Here is a 19,743-nt window from a genome sequence, read left to right as displayed (position 1 = left end):
ATGGAATTATTTGAATTTTTTCTTGATGATTTGTTTGAGTTCCTTGTAGATTCTGGATATTAGTCCTTTGTTGGATGCACAGATTGTGAAAATTTTCTCCTACTCTGTGGGTTGTCTGTTTGCTGATTATTTCTCTTGCTATGCAGAACCTTTTTAGTTTAATTAAGTCCCAGCTATTTATCTTTTTTGTTGTTGTTGCAGGTACCTTTGTGCTATTGGTCATTAATTCTTTGCATAAGCCAATGTCCAGAAGAGTTTTTTTGGTGTTATCTTCTAGAATTTTTGTGGTTTGGGGTCTTAGATTTAAGTCTTTGATCCATCTTGAGTTGATTTTTTAATAAGGTGAGAGATAAGGATCTAGCTTCATTTTTCTACATGTGGCTTGCCAATTATCCCAGCACCATTTATTACATAAGGTGTCCTTTCTCCACTTTTTGTTTTTGTATGCCTTGTTGAAGATCAGTTGGATATAGGTATTTGGCTTTACTTTTTGGTTTTCTATTCTGTTCCATTGATCCACTTGCCTACTATTATACCAGTACCATGCTGCTTTGGTAACTATAGGCTGGTAGTATAGTTTGAACTCACGTAATGTGATACCTCTAGATTTGTTCTTTTTGTTTAGTCTTGCTTTGGCTGTGAGGGCTCTTTTTTGGTTTCATAAGAATTTTAGAATTATTTTTTCAATGGGGGATAGCACCGTATCAAGGGATCACCCCGTGGGACAAAATAATCTGAAAAGCAGCCATTGAGTTTCAGATATTTCCACTGAAACAGTCTACCCAAATGAGAAGAAACCAGAAAAGTAAATTCTGGTAATATTACAAAACAAGGTCCTTAACACCTCCCAAAGATTATATTAGGTCTTCAGCAATGGATCCAAACCAACAAGAAATCTCTAAATTGCCAGATAAAGAATTCAGAAGGTTGATTATTAAGCTATTCAGTTAGGTACCAGAGAAAGGTGAAAATCAACTTAAAGAAAAAAAAAAGAAAAAATACAGCACATGGCTGAAAAAGTCTCCAGAGAAATAGAGATCATTGCTGTTCACCAATGATATGATAGTATACCTACAAAACTCTATTTCCAGAGAAATAGGGATCATAAAGAAAAAAAAATCACAGCTTCTGGAAATTAAAGACACACTTAGAGAAATACAAAATTAACTGGAAAGTTCCAACAATAGACTAGAACAAGTAGAAGAAAGTACTTCAGAGCTTGAAGACAAGGTTTTCAAATTAACCTAATCCAACCAAGACAAAGAAAAAAGAATTTTAAAAAATGAACAAAGCCTCCAAGAAATTGAGGATTATGTTAAATGACTAGACATAAGAATAATTAGTTTTCCTGAGGGAGAAGAGAAATCTAAATGTCTGGAGAACTTATTTGAGGGAATAATCAAGGAAAACTTCCCTGGCCTTGTTAGAGATCTAGACATCCAAACACAAAAAGCTCAAAGAACACCCAGGAAATTTATTACAAAAAGATCAGGCTGGGTGCAGTGGCTCACGCCTGCAATCCCAGCACTTTGGGAGGCCGAGGTGGGCAGATCACCTGAGGTCGGGAGTTCAAGACCAGCCTTACCAACATGGAGAAACCTCGTCTCTATTAAAAATACAAAATTAGCCAGGCATGGTGGTGCGTGCCTGTAATCCCAGCTACTTGGGAGGCTGAGGCAGGAGAATCGCTTGAACCTGGGAGGCGGAGGTTGCCGTGAGCTGAGATCGCACCATTGAACTCCAGCCTGTGTAACAAGAGTGAAACTCCATCTAAAAAAAAAAAACAAATCACCTAGGCACATAGTCATTAGGTTAGCTAAAGTCAAGATTAAGGAAAGAATCTTAAGAGCTGTGAGGAAAAGCATCAGGTAACCAAAAAGAAAACCCTATCAGATTAACAGCAGATTTCTCAGCAGAAACCCCAAAAGCTAGAAGAGATTGGGGTCCTATCTTTAGCCTCCTTAAATAAAATTATTACCAACCAAGAATTTTGTATCCAGCAAAACTAGGCTTTATAAGTGAAGGAGAGATAAAGTCTTTTTCAGACAAACAAATGCTAAGAGCATTCGCCACTACCAAGCCAGCACTACAAGAGCTGCTAAAAGCAGCTCTAAATCTTGAAACAGAACCTCAAAATACACCAAAATACAACCTCTTTAAAGCATAAATCTCACAAGGCCTATAAAATAATAACACAATAAAAAAAACAAGGTAATCAGGCAACAACTAGCACAATGAATAGAACAGTACCTCACATCTCAATACTAATGTTGAATGTAAATGGCCTAAATGTTGTACGTAAAAGATATAGAATGGATAAAAATCCACCAACCAAGTATTTGCTGAGACTCACTTAACACATAAGGACTTACATAAATTGAAGGTAAGGGAATGGAAAAAATATTCCATGCACATGTACACCAAAAGCAAACAGGATTCTTATATCAGACAAAACAGACTTTAAAACAACCACAGTTTAAAAAGACAAAGAGGGACATTATATAATGATAAAAGGACTAGTCCAACAGGAAAATATCACAGTCCTAAATATATATCCACCTAACACTGGAGGTCCCAGATTTATAAAATGATTACTACTAGACTTAAGAAATGAGACAGACCTCAAGACAATAATAGTGGGGGACTTCAATACTCCACTGACAGCATTAGACAGGTCATTAAGACAGAAAGTCAACAAAGAAACAATGGACTTAAACTATACCCCAGAACAAATGGACTTCATATATATTTACAGAACATTCTACCCAACAACTGCAGAATATGCATTCTTTTCATCAGCACATGGAACATTCTCCTAGACCATATTGTAGGCCACAAAACAAGTCTCAATAAATTTAATACAATCTAAAATATATGAAATACTCTCTCAGACCAGAGTGGAACAAAATTGGAAGTTAACTCCAAAAGAAACCCTCAAAACTATATAAATGCATGGAAATTAAATAATCTGCTTCTGAATGAACTCTGGGTCAACAATGAAATAAAGATGGAAATTAAAAATTAATTGAACTTCACGATAATAATGACACAACCTATCAAAACCTCTGGGATACAGAAAAAGTCATGCTGAGAAAAAAGTTCATAGTCTTAAATGCCTACATAAAAAAGTCTGAAGGGGCACAAATAGAAAATCTGAGCTCGTATGCCAAGGAATTAGGGAAACAAGAATAAACTATACCCAAACCCAGCAGAAGAAAAGATTAAACCAGGAAGAAACAGAAAGACTGAACAGACCAATAACAAGTAGCAAGATTGAAACAGTAATTAAGAAATTGCCAACAACAACAACAACAACATCAACAACAAAAACTCCAGGACCAGATGGATTCACAGCTGAATTCTATCAGACATTAAAAGAAGAATTGGTACCAATCCTACTGAAACTGTTCCAAAAGGCAGAGAAAGAGGGAATCCTCCCTAAATCATTCTATGAAGCCAGTATCACCCAAATACCAAAACCAGGAAAAGACATAACAAAAAAAAGAAAACTACAGACCAATACCTCTGATGAATATAGATGTAAAAATCCTCAACAAAATACAAGCTAACTGAATCCAACAGCATATCAAAAAGATAATACACCATGGTCAAGTGGGTTTCATACCAGGGATGCAGGAATGGTTTAACATATGCAAGTCAGCAAATGTGATACACCACATAAAAAGAATTAAAACTAAAAATCATATGATCATCTCAATGGGAGCAGAAAAAGTATTTGAAAAAATCCTGGATCCCTTCATGATAAAAACCTTCAGCAAAATTGGCATAGAAGGAACAGACCTCAAGGTAATAAAAGCCATTTATGACAAACCCACAGCCAGTATCATACTAAATGGGGAAAAATTGAAAGCATTCCCAATGAGAACTGAAACAAGCAAGTATAACCACTTTCACCACTTCTATTCAACATAGTACTTGAAAGTCCTAGCCAGAGAAATCAGACAAGAGAAAGAAATAAAGGACACCCAAATCGGAAATGAGGAAGCCAAACTGTTGCTGTTCACCAATGATATGATAGTATACCTACAAAACTCTAAGGACTCATCCAAAAAGGTCCTAGATCTGATAAATGAGTTCAGTAAAGTTTCAGGATACAAAATCAATGTACACAAATCAGTAGCACTGATTGATCTTTTGAATGGTTTTTATGTTTCAGTCTCTTTCAGTTCACCTCTGGTTTTGGTTATTTCCTGTTTTCTGCTAGCTTTGGGGTTGGTTTGCTCCTGGTTCTCTTTTTAGTTGTGATGTTAGGTTTTTAACATGAGACCTTTCTAACTTTTTATCGTGAGCATTTAGTGCTATAATTTCTTTCTTAACACTGCCTTAGCTGTATCTCAGAGATTCTGGTATGTTGTATCTTTGTTCTCATTAGTTTCAAATAACTTTTTGATTTTTGCCTTAATTTCATTATTGACCCAAAAGCCATTCAGGAGGAGATTATTCAATTTCCACATAACTATATGGGTTCAAGTGATTTTTCTTAGTCTCGATTTCTAATTGTATCATACTGTGGTCTGAGAGAGTGGTTGGTATGATATCAGTTCTTTTACATTTGCTGAGGATTGTTTTATGTCCAATGGTGTGGTCGATTTTAGAGAATGTGACATGTGGCAATTAGAAAAATATATATTCTGTTAGTTTTGGATGGAGAGTTCTGTAGATGTCTATGAGGTCTATTTGATCCAGTGCTGAATTCAGGTCCTGAATATCCAATTTTCTGCCTCGATTGTCTGTCTAATTCTGTCAGTAGGTATTGTAGTCTCCCATTATCATTACGTGGGAGTTTAAGTCTCTTTGTAGGTCCCTAAGAACTTGCTTTATGAATCTGGATGCTCCTGTATTGGCTGCATATATATTTAGGATAGTTAGGTCTTCTTGTTGAATTGAACCCTTTACTGTTATGTAGTTCCCTTCTTTGTCTGTTTTGATCTCTGTTGGTTTAAAGTCTGTTTTGTCTGAAATTAGGATTGCAACCCCTGCTTTTTTCTGTTTTTTTATTTGCTTGGCAGATTTTTTCCATTGCTTTATTTTGAGCCTGTGTGTGTCACTGCATGTGAGATGCGTCTCTAGAAGATGGCATACCATTGGATCTTGCTTCTTTATTGAGGTTGCCACTCTGTGCCTTTTAAATCGGGGCATTTCGCCCATTTGCATTGAAGGTTAGTATTGATATGTGTGGATTTGATCCTGTCATCATGATGTGTTAGATGTTATTATGCAGACTTGTTCATGTGCTTCCTTTATAGTGTCACTGGTCTGTGTATTTCAGTGCGTTCTTGTAGTGGCTGGTAATGGTCTTTCCTTTCTATACTTACTGCTTCCCTCAGGAACTCTTTTAAGGAATGTCTGGTGGTAAAAAATTTCCTCAGTATTTGCTTATCTAAGAAGAATCTTATTTTTACTTTGCTTATTAAGCTTAGTTTGGCCGTATATGAGATTTTCGGTTGTTATTACTGTTCTTTAAGAATGTTGAATATTGGCCCGCAATCTCTTCTGGCTTGTAGGTTTCTGCAGAGAGTTCCACTGTCAGTCTGATGTATGTGGCCTGACCTTTCTCTCTAGCTGCCTTTAAGATTTTTTTCTTTCATTTAAACCTTGGAGAAACTGATGATGTGTGTCTCAGGTAGATCTTGTGAAGTACCTTATTGGGGTTCTCTGCATTTCCTGAATTTCAATGTTAGCCTCTCTTGCTAGGTTGAGGACGTTCTCATGTATGACATCCTGAAATATGTTTTCCAAGTTGCTTCCATTCTTGCCATCTTGTAGGGACACCAATGAGTCATAGATTTGGTCCCTTTACATAATGTCATATTTCTTGGAGGTTTTATTTGTTCCTTTTCATTCTTTTTTCTCTATTCTTTTCTGACTGTCTTATCTCAGAAAGCCAGTCTTCAAGCTCTGGAATTCTTTCTTCAGCTTGGTCTATTCTGGTATTCTACTTGGGATTGCATTATGACATTCTTGTAGTGTGTTTTTCAGCTCTATCAGGTCAGTTTCATTCATTTCTATACTGGCTATTTTTTCTGTCAGCTTCTGTATTGTTTTACTGTGATCCTTAGTTTTCTTGGACTGGGTTTCAATTTACTGCTGCACCTTGATGATCTTTGTTCCTATCCATATTCTGAATTCTATTTCTGTAATTTCAGCCATCTCATCCCAGGTCAGAACCCTTGCTGGAGAGCTAGTGTGGTTGTTTGGAGGAAAGAAGGCACTCTGGCTTTTTGAGTTGTCAGAGACCTTGCACTGATTCTTTCTCATGTTTATGGGCTGATATTCCTTCCATCTTTAAAGTCATTGTCCTCTAGATTTTTTTTCTTTTCTCCTATTTGATGACCTTGAGAGTTTGATTGTGGTGTAAGGTGGGTTCAGTCAACTGACTTCATTTCTGGAAGATTGTAGGGGGCCAAGGCTCAGTTCACAACTCCTGAACTGCATGCTGTGACACTGGGGGACTGATATTGGGCCCCAACTTTGTTTTCTGGCTCTTCAAGTTTAAGAACACACTGTGATGGTGGGGGCCTATGTGCTCCCAACCTGCTGGTCCCAGAACGCCAATGGATGGTTCCAGCCAAGGTGTTTCATAGGGTGGTGGCAGCAGGATCCATCCTTGTTCACATAGGGTGGTGGCAGCAGGATCCATCCTTGTTCACATGTCCCAGCAGCAGCAGCAGCAGCAGTGGCAGCATGGCAGTGTTCATGCTTGTCAGCTACAGCAGGATGCTAGCAGGTGCCAGGTTGCTGGCTTCCACATGGGCATTCACAGAGGCAGCATGGCTTGGTCGGGGGGACCCTCTAGCAACTGCATGCAGTTGTGTTCATGGTGTTGTTACCATGGGGGCTAATATTTTTTAAAGCAAAACATTGTACTATTTATTTTGAAAAAAATCATGGTAAAATATGTTATTTCTAACTTTCTTATTTCCAGTACACTTTAGATTGGCGATCCCCAATCTTTTTGGCACCAGGGACCAGTTTCCTGGAAGACAATATTTCTATGTATTGGGGGTAGGGCAATCAGGTGGGGATTGTTTCAGGATGAAACTGTTCCACCTCAGATCATCAGGCATTAGATTCTCATAAGGAGCATGCAACCTCAATCCCTCGCATGTGTAGTTCACAATAGGGTTTGCATGCCTATGAGAATCTAATGCTGTCACTAATCTGACAGGAGGTGGAACTCAGGTGTTAATGCCCCCTCAGTATGGGTCTGTGGCCAGGAGGGTGGGGACCCCTGTTGTATATAACTGGTTGTCTAAAAATATTCATTCATGAATTACATAAGTGATATGACATAGTGATTTAACCATGCAAATATGCACAGTCATAAAGCTATGACTAACCAGGTACTTATAGGGTGGAGTTAATCTTATATTTATCCAGTGATATTACATATTGAAATTATAGTGAAGGGCTGGAGATTATCACAATTTGTACAGTGTTGTCTGTTGTGGAGTGCTTGATAATATTTAACTATTTGAAGATGGTATGAACAACCTCAAATGATAAATTATTAAGTTATGATGACACTCTCAGGTATGTAAAGAATACTTTAAATAATTAGACATTATTTTCATATTATTATCTAGGAAGAATAATTTCCTGGATTTATAAACTTGATAATTTAAAGCTTAGCTTGTCTCCTCCTACTTTCAATTTATTCCATTTGAAAATATAATAAAGTCAACAATCTGGTAAGTTTGTGATTATCACTGCCACATTTAGAAAATCGGATTATTATTCAGTGTTCTTCCTTTTCAGTGAGCATTTATCCATATTTGTTGCTTCTGTTATATGGCCTGGTATTGTTTTTATGCTCATTAAGCCATACCAGTATTTATTTCTATACTCTTAAGAATATGCCCATTAGCTGGATCTCTAGGAAATGTAGTTTTTATTCCCCTAATATAGTTGTTGTGTATTTTCACCAGGTGAAAGTAATTCAAGCATATTCCTTTCCTATGGAAAAGGCTGAACTATAGAAGCTTTGTTTTAAAGGTAGATAAATTTTTAAAAAGTATTTATGATGAGAACAACAACGAAAATAACTAACAAAGGCAACGGTGAATTCTTTTCACATGACTAAACTATGGAGCACCCCTTTCTGTCAAAGATTTACAGAATGTATTGGGATTTCTAATTATATGCTCATGCTACAATTGTAACAACTTTGAAAGCTATAAGCTACTTTGTGCTAAACGTAAAAGTGGAAGTGGGGATGGGGTGAAGAAGAGGTAGCAAATATGTAGTCTCACCTCTACTCACTCAAATCTAATTGTTAAATCAATTAGAAAAGGTTAACATAGACAATTCAAGAATGAATTCAACCTCTGCTTATTAGTTCCTGATTGTGTGTGTGAGCTAGCTGAATAAAAAAAAAAAAAAAAAAAAAAAACAGTGATTAATTTGCATGAAAAAGCATTAATTCTGTGGAAACTTCATCTGAGCCTTAGCTTCTGAGAAGTCATTACTTGCAAAAGTCAATATTTCAAATGTACGTTCAGAACAAAGTGCATCTGGACACCTTTCTAAATAGTTTAAGTTGGTTTAAAAGTCTCTTAGTTTTCTATTAAGTTGTTAACCTGTAGTCCATTGCTGCTTCCTAATTCCCCAGACTTTGGGAAACAATCTGAAAGAGAAGAATATGTAGATTGGGACAGGTATGGTAGTTCGCTTGTGGCTTTCCTAGACAAGGAAAGTTTAGGAAATGGTTAAAGCGTTAAATAAAAAGTGTCCATAAGTATTCATATTTAACAAGAACTATAGCAGTGATTTAGCCATAGGAAATTTGAGACAGGGAAAGGGAGAGTGACATTTATTGAACATAGCCTAAGTGATGGGCATTATACTTGGCTTTCCTCATGAATTTTATCCACAATTAGAGCTTGTATAGCATTAAGTTAAAAAGAGAGATTATTATAGAGGAGAAAAGATGAGAATGTCAACTCGGAGATTTGAAAAATAGGTAGGTGACAGAAGTAACTAGGGAGATTAAGAAAAAGTGAATCCTTAGAAAAAGAAAGGTGCCTCCTACCTGCACGGTTCTCTAACTTTTAGGGTTTATCTAGAAAATAATTGGGAAAAATGGGCAACCAAAGTCATTTGACAGTTCTAGAGTTTAGCCTTTTGGAGACATCAACAATATTCATAGTAGGATATTCACCTAGGGTACTTTAACCTTCTTTTTTGAAAAATACTATAGATTACAACAAACCCTTCATACTATAATTTGTTTCAATATTTAATTTTTTTGACTTCAACTAGAAAGTATCTTGCCACTCTCCTTGATTCATCAACCCTTTAATTTAACCATTTTATGAGTTTCAGGGTTTAACTGGCCTTGATGTTATTAAGACAGAGCCATATCAGAAACATATGCAGAATTACTTCCTTAAATATAGAGATCATAATTGGGCATATTTTAGGACTTAGTATGCCATAACAAAAAGATGATTTTGTAGTGTTTTATATATGATTTGTTCGATTTAAAACAATAAAAGCATTGCTGCCGTTCTGATACTTGTGGCCTAATATGGCACGCATACCCCTCTTACTCTTTATTCAGAGCGGCTCCTAAAGTACAATGAAATGAATTGAAGAGATTCCCACAAGTCTCTGTTAGAGAATCTGTGCTACTAGGAACATTAGATGAGAAGACAATTACATATTTTATATATATGTATATATATATATCCACATGGTTCAAATCCTTGTACTGTTATCCATATCTTTCTGGCACTCTTTTGTGGACTTCTTTGCCTCTTTGATGTGTTTTAACTTTCCCCAAGGCTGCCTTAGATGTGTGTTTTAACTTGATGCTACCTGGAAACAAATGGTGGAGAGGAATAGTAGACAGCACTCCCAGTGTAAATGCCCCAGGCCTGGCCTGTACTCTACTGATCATCAACCTGTACTCTACCTGTCATCAACCGTCCCATATTTGTGCAATTTGATCTTCTGATTACATCTCATTTTGTTGTCTCTGACTACTTCTTTGATCTCCCAAGGTTCTTTTTGTTTCTCCGAGGCATTTCTGTTTATGGTGCCTTCTGTAAACTTAGTTTATCTGGCAGATCAGTTCCAGTGTTTACCTGGCCTTGATCAGGTTGAGGAGGCCTCATATCAGTATCAAAATCATATGTAGAATTCTGCTAAGGTTGGAGTCCTGATGAACACCTCTGTTCTCTGGCACATTTGAAAAACAACAACAACAACATAGGATAGAGCATTTGCTTAATTGGTTATAAATCTTTTTCTTTGATAAACTGTTTTGCTACAATACAGAATGAATGCTCCCATTTTCAGACTATACCCAAGAGAAAGCAATAAGAATGGCGACCTTTTTTAATGTTTTCCATGTTCAAAGTGGTTTACTTAAGATTGTCTGATTCATCCAACATTTTATTATAAAAACGCTGAAACATATAGCAAAGCTGAAAGAATTTTACAGTTAATGCCCATGTATCTACCAACTTAATTGTACCATTAAAATTTTAATATACTAGCTTTAATATATATCTGTCCATCTATTCATTCCTTTATCTATCCATTAATACACCTTATTTTTTGAAACACTCAAAAGTAAATTGCAGACATCAGTATATTTCACAAAAATATTACATTATTTTATTTAAATATTTACAAAAAGCCTGCAAGGAAGATAATTTTAACTTCATTTTGTGGATAAGAAACCCAACTCTAAGAAATGTTAAGGAAGTTCCCCTAGGCCACATAGTCAGTGATTTATGGGGCAGGGAATTGAGTCTCATTCTGTCTGGCACCATGGCCCCTATGTTATTCACTACACTAAAGAATCTCCCAGAGTATATTTAAAGTTACTTTGTCAATTCACAAATCAGGAAATGGCAGAGGGGGAATAAAATGGAGCTCAAACTAAACTGCATTTTAATTGGAAGAAAATAAAGCAGCTTAATTATTTACCCAAAAAGCATGTAAATAACCCCAAGTGCTTGTGATTTATAATAAATCTTTCTGTTTTACTTTTGCTTCTCAGTACAATTTTTTATTAATTATTTCATTTGAATCTTACAAGTATAGGGAAGTAAGATATGTATTATCCCTCTCCCTACTTCTAAAGGAGGAAATAGGGGCTAAGTGATCACCTCAAAGTTATACCCAATTAGAGGAAGAGAAAGATTGGAATACAAATCTAGTGTTCTAGAAAACCTTAGAGTAGGAAAGCTATGGAGAATAGTTCAAAAGTGACATATTTACAGGTGTGATTTCTAATCATAATGATTCTTTAACATCTCAGGAGGTTTCCAACCTCTGTCAAATGGTGATATGGAATTCTCCACAGTAATTTAAATTTTAAAAATTAATGTTTAGCATTGATTTTATGCCTATATATACATGTATACCACATGATGCTTTAAAGGATACAGAATTATGGTGCAAAGTTTAGGATTTTGAAATGACAAAAAGGTTGGAGAGTTTATCTCATTCCTCCCAGAGACAAATATCTGAGGCTGTTCAAATTGCTGATTTTATTACAATTTATAAGCCCATTCTTAGGAGTATGCAGCTCACAGTATCAGCCACTTCCAATTTTAAAGTAATATTTCAAACTACCTTTATACTGCATGGAGGGTAACATTATCTTGTCACTGGGGAATTATAATTTAATGTAGATGCTAATTCGAATTTACTGATATAAAATTTATGAGATTTTACTATACTGTTATTTACCCCTCATACCTCTCATTCAGAGACAGTGCAAAGTATAAAGGATACAGTTTGCTTTTAAACAAATAAGGGAAAGGAATATAGCATGGCTTTACAGCTTTCTAAGCACTATTTTATTTCATTAGATTCCATTAGTATAGTCTGGAGTTAAGAGTTTAGGTCTAGTGGCCATACTGTCTGGGTTCAGAGTTAGGCTTGTAACCTTGGCTAAGTTATTTGATCTCTTCGTGCCTCAGTAATCTCATCAGGACTTTATAAGGTGGTGAGTATTACATGAGTTGATAGGTTTGAAACATTTATAATTCAGCCTGACACACATAATAAACTCTCAATAAATGATTGCTGCTTTAAGTATCATTCCACCATCTCTGTGAGGTGGGTAGATCTGATTATAACAATTTCTATATTATAGATTAGGAACATGAAGCCCAATGAGGTGAAGAGATTTACCCAAGACAGACTCAGATTAGAGCAAGTCTATTGGATTCCTCTTTCCACTTATCTGGCATTGTTGCTGGGATTAGGGAGTGAGTGTGAGGTAATGATACACCATCTCCCACCTGCGACCAACACACACTATTAGGACAGTATATGGGGTGCACACAAATACTGACCCTTGGTGGGAAGGAAAACACTGAAGTAGGACAGTTATTTTGTGAATTACACTTGGCTTCTGTCTGGGGAAGTGACTTTCCAGTTTTTGCTTTATCCAAATCCTGAACAAAATATGTCTGGTGTGGCCGTGTTAATCTGACTTTTGTTAGAATTTAATTACAACGTTGATGAATGTGAAGGAGAACATACCACCTGTATGTAATTCGCATGATAAATTATATTTATTATTTTTGGATTCATTTGCTGATCTCACAAGAGATTTGCCATCATTCTCAAGGTATTTAGAAATTTCTTACTAATGGTCAGCTATATTCTTCTTTGGCTTCTTTTTACAGCAGTACATAGTCTGGATTGTTACACCAACTATTAAAGCCAATCGTATCCCAGGCAATGCTGCTACTAAAATCAGATCCAGAGTACTCCAGAGTTGGTCACATTTGGTCCCCATGTACCAATAATTTTTCCACCGACTTCTGAAATTTGGACATCTACATAGAGAGAAATAGGAAAAGCTCACATATTAGGAAAAAACAAATGGTCTCCCTTGAATGAATCAAACATTTCATTGTTACTCATCCATCACATTTCTCCTTAAGGACTTCAAGAGTTTTATGTTGTCCCATTTTCCACCTGAGCAAACACTCTAAAGCCTACAGGTTTTAACACACTGAGTCAGCATGCAGAAGGCTGTCAAGATTTCCCAATCATTAGGCAATGAAGATGTGGCAGGTATGAAGAAAAATAAGGCTCATCCACAAGGGCTGTCTCAAGACTGTTTTTAAAATTGTCGGCATTTTGCCTACGGCTTATTCCTGTATTCACTTTGGCTACACTACTTCTATCACTGCTCTGAAGAGGTCGAAGCGGCCTAGGCTTCCAGTTCCATACCTGCAATCTGAGTGTTTCCTCGCACCTACTCCTACAGCAATGAATGTAGGTTAACAGACTAACTTGGCCACTCTGTAGCAAATGCAAGAAGAAACACGAGAAGATGAGAAAAGACTGCCAGCAAAATCTACCTGCCCCCATCTTTCCCATGATTCCAGATTTTCCTCCTCTATTTTATAGAAATAAATAACTCATATATGAATGTCTAGTGTTTTTATAAAACCTTGAGACCCTGCCAAATAATGTGAATGTGGTTCTCTGATGCATATACTGAAAACTGAGAGGGCATACATCACATAGAAATGTCGATGCATTTATGGAGAGGGAGAATATGACTTTCCCAAATTCCCCAATGGGAGTGACTACTGGCAAGAATTGTTCATATAGTATCTTTAGAGAGTGCTTCATTGTCTCCTGCAGAATTGTTATCAGGTTACCCCATCAAACAGTAAATGTCAGATCCTAAGTAAGGTACTACTAGTATGTGTTATTCCAATAAACAGTAGTCCCCACTTATTCACAGGTGATAGATTCCAGGACTCCCAGTGGATACTTGAAATTGCAGATAGTACTGAACCCTATAGGCACTATGATTTTTGCTATACATACATATCTATGATAAAGTTTATTTTTTTAATTTTTAATTTTTGTGGGCACATAGTAGGTGTATGTATTTATAGAGTACATGAGCTATTCTGATACAGGAATGAAATGCATAATCATCATATCAGGGTAAATGGGGTGTCCATCACCTCAAGCATTTATCCTTCCTTTGTGTTACCAATAATCTAATTATACTCTTAATTATTTTTAAATGGACAATAAATTATCGTTGGCTGTAGTCATCCTGTTAATTTATAAATTGGACATAGTAAGAGATGAACAAGAATAACAATTGGTAAAATAGAGTAATTATAAGAATATACTGTAGGCCGGGAACAGTGGCTCACGCCTGTAATCCTAGTACTTTGGGAGGCCGAGGCAGGGTGGATCACGAGGTCAGGAGATCGAGATCAGCCTGGCTAACACACGGTGAAACGCCGTCTCTACTTAAAATACAAAAAAATTGCCGGGCGTGGTGGTGGGCGCCTGTAGTCCCAGCTGCTCGGGAGGCTGAGGCAGGAGAATGGCATGAACCCGGGAGGCGAAGCTTGCAGTGAGCCGAGATCGCGCCACTGCACTCCAGCCCCGGCGACAGAGTGAGACTCCGTCTCAAAAAAAAAAAAAGAATATACTGTAATAAATGTTATGTGAATGTGGTCTCTTACAAAATATCTTACTGTATGTAGTATTTTCAGATCGTGGTACCACTGGTAACTGAAACCACAGAAAGTGAAACTGCAAATAAGGGGGACTATATTATGCCATACTGTCATAGCTGACATGAAAAGATTGGTTAGGTGATTACTATAATCTTTCATAGCTATGACTGTCTAGGATTCTCTAAGAAAATGCATCTACCAGCTTCAAACAGGTGGTACTCTACTTAAAAGGATGTGGCTTTTAATATGTAATACACTGTCATTTATTGGAGGTCAAAGTATATTTTTCAAATATATCTTATTCATACTCACAGATTTCTTCCTGGAAAAGGACTTTCACAAGAGTATATTTCTCGTTTAGCCTAGGAATGAATCACAAAAAAATGGCCTATTATACAATAATATTTCACTCATTCAACAAGATTTATTGGGTACCTAGTATGTGCCAAGTACTATTCCAGGCATTTGATAGGTAATCATGGTTAAAACAAAGATCTACGTTTTTAAATAGCTTACAATATATAAGAGAAAGACAGACATAAAAATAAGCATAATTAGTAAATTTGACAAGATGCACGGTACCCAAAGATAGGGTCAACATAAATACTGGGTTGCTAGAACATTTCCAGTTTATGTCTGATGTCCCAGAATAATTATTAGTAATGCTCTCTTCATTCCCAATGTGCACTAATTTAGACAGACAGATTAAACAGTCACTCTACTAGTAGGCCACTAGGGGTAGCAGGCACCTCAGCCACATCTCTCGCTCTCTTTTTTATTTTATTTTATTTATTATTTATTTATTTATTTTTTTTTTTTGAGACAGGTCCTAGCTCTGTCACCCAGGCTGGATTGCAATGGTGCAATCATGGCTCATGCAGCATCTACCTCCTGGACTCAAGTAATCCTCCCACCTCAGCCCCCCAAGTACCTGGGATTATAGTTGTGCACCACCACACTCGGTTCTTTTATTATTATTATTTTATATTTTGAAGAGACTGGGTCTCACTGTGTTGCCCAGGCTGGTCTTGAACTTCTGAGCTCAAGAGACCCACCTGTCTCAGCCTCCTCAGTAGCTGGGATTATAGGCATATGCCACTGCACCCAGACAGCCCCAACTCTTAATGGTGTTTTGATAATTTCAAGAAAACTGTGGAGAGTCATTTTGCCCAGGATATGGCTGCAGTGTCTCCTCCCCGATCTGAACTGAGAAAAAGTTTTCTAAAGTCTGAAACTCAGTAGGAAAGTTTCTTACGAGTCAAGTCACAGGACCTATAAACATGCACAGAAACTGCAATTCCAAGAAAAGGAAAACTGTTTTAACCTTCCTCCAGCCTAAACACAAAGAAGAGATTCCATGGAGTCAGAGTTCAGATCGTCTGAATCCCAGGTCTCTGAGTATCTGAGTATGTTTGGGGATGGAGGTGATGGGCAAGAAGGGGAAGTTTCTTTGATGAGATTAGGTACATAGAATCCAAAAGGAAGCTGTTTGCCCTTTGTAGAGCGTATTTTTTTCCTAATGTAAAATATGACACACTGATTCTACTACATAAACATATTGCTAAAAGGAGTGAAAGGGCAACATCAGAAAACATAACGCAGTTTTTAGGTAAAAATATAGTAGAGTACTTTAAAAGTTTCACTTACACCTTTAAATATGGAAACAACTTCACTGGGCCAAAATGCTCCACTGAACATTCAACTACCCAACATTCCAAAAGTGCCCACCAGAATTAATATGTCAAATGGTGCTGTTTGGAGAAATTTAAGTCACATCTGTTTTCAATAGCCAACATTTAGAAAAAAAAAGTTGTACTTCTTGGCTTGGCAAAGATTTTATGCTGTTTCATAGACAGGTATGATTATACCACCTATTTCTTTGGCCATTTCTTTCCTTTTACATGGATTCACATGGTTTTTATTATATCATGTAAGTACACATTTGTATTGAACACATTGCAGATTGAAAATTTTCTTAAAAATATAGTACAACCTTTAGATATTCTAAGAAACAGTGTTAAATATAAGTAGCCTAAAACAATTACTAATATTGACACAAGTAAAAATTTTAGTTACTGGTACATAGAATTTTTCATATTTATCTCAGAGATCAGAGACAAACATGTTATCTTTAAGAGAAAATAATTATTTTTCTCTTCTAAAAATAATCGCCTTTTTAAAAAACAGATACTTTCAGGTTTGTGAATTTTAAACAACAGAACCTTTGCTTGTAATATTGTCTAGTTCCTTAGCCTTGGATACTACAAAGCATTGATTCCCTCTCTAATTAAAGCATAATTAATTATTTATATCTTTAACCTATAGAAATAAAGCAACTAAAATTTTTCTTACATTGTTCACAATGTACAGTCAGAAAACACCAAGAGATGAACAGAATTCAAGACAGTATAAACAAGCGATCCACCATCATGAGAGTAAGATAGAAGAAGGCAGTCCTGACAACTACATTTAAAGACTGCTGCAATTAGGAGAGGCAATCAGCAGAGATTGTGAATGGTTTATATAGGAGATAAGGGACCATGGATTTTGAACTTGCTCCTTACAGCATGTATAAATTACTAGTTAACTTTTTGGTTGTACACTTGTCAGATCCCCATATCTATACTTCCTGTATATGGAACATGCATGAATTGTGTATGAGTTGTATACCACTTGAGTTCAGTCATAGCCATTTATTATTTCCAAGAACTATTTGTTCATCTTCGTACTAAGATTCATGTTTTATTATTTGCCAAAGTTAAACCTTTGCTTGAAACATATTGCTACTAATACATTTTCCAACCCTGCTCATAACCAGAGATCTCTGACCTTGCAGCCACCAGGAATGCTGAACAATCATCTGAGGACATCATTGGGTATCACTGGCAAAGAGAAGAGATGAAGAAAAGATAAGAAAAATAAACGAAAGTGGAAGAGGGCAGAAAGAGAGAAACAAAAGTAAGGAGAGTTTTCAGGAGGAGAAAATAAAGAGAAGACAGAGAAGGAAGTGTCTGGTAAGGAAAGAAATACAGATGTAATCCAGTTGGGATACCAGGCTTTCATTAGGATATTCTCTCTCTTTTTCTCCTCAGATCCACATTTGTCGGGACGCCAATTCACCTAATCGTATCTGCCATATATTTTCCATCTAAGTCACCTTGACAAGCTATCATTAACCTTGTAGCCCCTGTGTGTCTCAGAATCCAGTCTTCTCCCCACCTACTGGCATGTGTATTTATTTTTATGTAAGTATTTCTGCTGGAATTTACCTATTATTGTACTTTATTCACCATTCTTCCTTTCTTGCCACTAATAAGATTGCAGTTTCATGAGAGTTTCAGGTTGAACCTTCATGCCACCTGTTAATACAGATAATTTTTTATCTACCCAGCTTACCTTGACCTGGTATAATTTGTTTGCTCTCAACAACTCTACTTCAATTTTTAAAAAATGATCTCCTTGTTTTATAATATCATAGCAATAAAGTATGTACTTAATATTATTAGGTTGGTGCCAAAGTAATTACATTTTTTGCAATTATTTTTAACGGCAAAACAGCAATTACTTTTGCACCAACCTAATATTAGTACAATATTATGAAAATATATATGCACATTTTTGGAAAACAGTCATTTTTGTTTATTTGTTTTTATTATGGTAAGAGAAAAATAATTATTTGAGTATTTAATAAGAAATAAGATACAAAAGGTTATAAATCATAGATAGACACTAATTCTTTATCTAAGCTCTACATGAATTCCCTCTACAGAAATTCATTTGTTTTTGACAGGAGGCTGAGTATCTCTTGACTGAGAATTTACATATTATTATGGTAATTATTATTGTTATTATTGTAAACTGAAGCACTGTACTTAAACATTTTGGTGATATGTGTTTCAAACCTTCTGGAAACAACCAGCTCTGTCAGAAATATACTTCTTTCTATTAAACTAAATTCTATTTTCCTGAAACTTCCAGCCAATATGGAGCAAATTCACTGTGACACACTTAGAAAGTCCTACCATATGGTGAGACTTCAGAAATACAGTAGCATCAAGACTATCAGACTGACAAGTCATAGGAAGGCAACATTTCAGCTTACACATCCAATATACTATGGGTGTAGTTAATATTGCCTTTCTTCATCTATATCCTTTCTAAGACATTAAGGTTAGCTGTAAATTATCTATGTGAAGCACATAATGATGGTTACCTATCTAACAACATATTGCCCAATAAACACCTTTCTCCTCCCAACAGAGGCTGGGAGTGTTAATTATTGTTATCTCAGCCTGTCTTGCAGCTAGGAGTGGCCACATGGAACAATTCTAGCCAATGAGACATAAGGGGAAGTTTGCTGGGGTTTCTCAGAAAGTTTCTTTTGTAAAAAAGGAAAGGGCAGCCTTCCCTTGCAGCTCCTTTCTTCCGGCTTTGCATACAGCTCTGTCATGATGTGATGCTTGGAATGGCTGCAGTCATCTTGCAACCCTGAGAAGAATCATCCTAATAAACTGGAGGTTCCAGAGCGGAAAGATGGGGAAAAAATAGGGTCCTTGATAACCTCAGTGAACTAATGAATCAAGCCTGGGACTGCCTAACCTAAGACTTCTTGTTATGTGAGATTTATTAATAAATCTTTGTTGTTTAAAATATGTTTAGTTGGGTGTTCTCTTACTTGCAGCCAAAAGTATTCTAACTGACAAACCATGTTAATTAAAGGGACAATAATATGGATCAACCAAAATGCCTTTGAAAAAAATTCTAGGGATGTAACATAAATATTCTGTATTCTACACATTGGGAACAGTAGCTAGCAACCTGTTAATCTGATGCATGAAACAGGTCACAATTAAACCCAAGAAGGTTAACAATGGATTCTAAATTTTGAATTGACTGTACAAGGGGGAATTCAGTGTGGACTGCAATTAAACTATAATCAGATATAATAGATAAGTGTACTTAAATAATTCATTAAAACTAATCTTATAATAACAAGAGTGCATCTAGATGAACTAGGATATATTTGTCTGATCTACATATGGCAAAACATATTTCAAAGGGAGAAAAAAATTACCTTAATTCTGCCACTTGCTAACTGTGTGGCCTTGGGAAGGTTACCTAATCTCTCTGCGCTTCAGTTTCCTCTTTTGAAAAGTAAAAATTAAAATAATAATACCACCCTCTTAGGGTTGTTATGGGGATTAGACAAGTAAAACACTTACCTGGCACATAGTAAGTGCTCAATAAGTGTGGC

At 36.2% G+C, this 19,743-nt stretch overlaps 1 long non-coding RNA gene across 1 annotated transcript in view; it reads left to right on the top strand.

The window, feature by feature from the left end:
• Nucleotides 1–17,729, top strand: part of LOC134735952 (uncharacterized) — a 97,778-nt gene extending 80,049 nt beyond the window's left edge. The window contains exons 2-3 of the long non-coding RNA XR_010119556.1: nt 17,326–17,503; nt 17,582–17,729. This is a non-coding gene — a long non-coding RNA (uncharacterized lncRNA). The remainder of the gene's footprint in view (nt 1–17,325; nt 17,504–17,581) is intronic.
• The last annotated feature ends 2,014 nt before the right edge of the window (nt 17,730–19,743 follow it).

The sequence above is a fragment of the Symphalangus syndactylus genome, chromosome X, assembly GCF_028878055.3.
Source record: "Symphalangus syndactylus isolate Jambi chromosome X, NHGRI_mSymSyn1-v2.1_pri, whole genome shotgun sequence".
In the NCBI taxonomy this organism is placed as follows: domain Eukaryota; kingdom Metazoa; phylum Chordata; class Mammalia; order Primates; family Hylobatidae; genus Symphalangus; species Symphalangus syndactylus.
The sequence above is the reverse complement of the archived record's forward strand: the minus strand, read 5'-3'. Positions and strand labels throughout refer to the sequence as shown.